This window comes from Propithecus coquereli, unplaced genomic scaffold, assembly GCF_000956105.1.
Source record: "Propithecus coquereli isolate 6110/MARCELLA unplaced genomic scaffold, Pcoq_1.0 Scaffold7, whole genome shotgun sequence".
Taxonomy (NCBI): Eukaryota; Metazoa; Chordata; class Mammalia; order Primates; family Indriidae; genus Propithecus; species Propithecus coquereli.
The window spans coordinates 13,188,961-13,190,231 of record NW_012153062.1 but is presented as its reverse complement, the minus strand read 5'-3'; positions in this window follow the sequence as shown (position 1 = coordinate 13,190,231).

Genomic DNA, 1,271 nt, shown 5'->3' with positions numbered 1-1,271 from the left:
GGAACCACTGTAATAAAGACTATTTTTGATAATTAAATAAAATAGTATGGCAAACTCAGGGTGAAGATTTTAGGAGTAGCACCCCTGTCATAGGTGTATATCTGTGCTTAAATTCAGCTCTTCTTCCAGAAAGCCCTCATAAGATTACATTTAACAACTGCAGATTAGTTTGCTTCACCTTCAAAGTCAACAGTGTACATATTTATCCAGAGATACAACATGAGGTTGGAGCCTGAAACTTCCTGCTCTTTTTCCATATTGCTTAGGTTAAAAAATGGTAGCTGTAAGATTTGACTTCTATCTCATATCATATACGAACATTACTTTGAAATGGATCACGGAACTAAATGGGAAACTAAAACTAAACTTCCAGAAGAAAACACAGGAGAATATCATCATGATGTTGGGATGGCAAAAATTTCTTAAACAAGAAATAAAATCACTAACCATCAAACAAAAAAAGATTGATAATGGACTTAAAATCGAAAACTATCAAAACAAATAAAAAGCCTCTCCAAAAATAAAACCTCAAAACAAAAAGATTAAAAACAAAAAACAAACAAACAAAAACCTTGCCATTATCCTGGCCTGTCCCTATTTTGCTAGTGTATGACCTTGCAGTAACAGTGATATGCTGACCACAGATGAATTAACTCTACAGAAGTGAATTCATTATGAAAAGACCTGGAGGAACCTAAGGCATATAGATAAGAGAAAGAAGTCAATCTGGAAAAAGCTAGATACAGTATTATTCCAACTACATAACTTTTTGGAAAAGATGAAACTATAAAGATAACAAAAAGAGCAGTGGTTGCCAGGGTTGAGAGGGAGAGAGAAATGAATAGGTGGAGCACAGGGAATTTTTAAGGCAGTGAAATTATTCTGTATGATATTGTAATGGTGGATATATGACATTATGCATATGTCAAAACCTATAGAATGTACAACACAAAGAGTGAACCTAATGTAAACTATGGATTTTGGTTAATAACAACTGTATCAAGATTCATCAATTACAACAAATATAACACACCAGTGTAAGATGTTAATATGGGAAACTGGATGAAAAGGGGATATTTGGAAATAATCTTTATTTTCTGCTTAATTTTTCTGTAAAACTACAATTGCTCCAAAAAATATTAAAAAAAAAAGAATAAGTTGAAAGTTGTTTTTGTATCATGCTAATATGGTATCTCTGAAAAGTAACTTTTTCATTGCTCCATTAAATCAACTTAGTAACAAACTGCATCCTATGATGTCAATCTATCGTC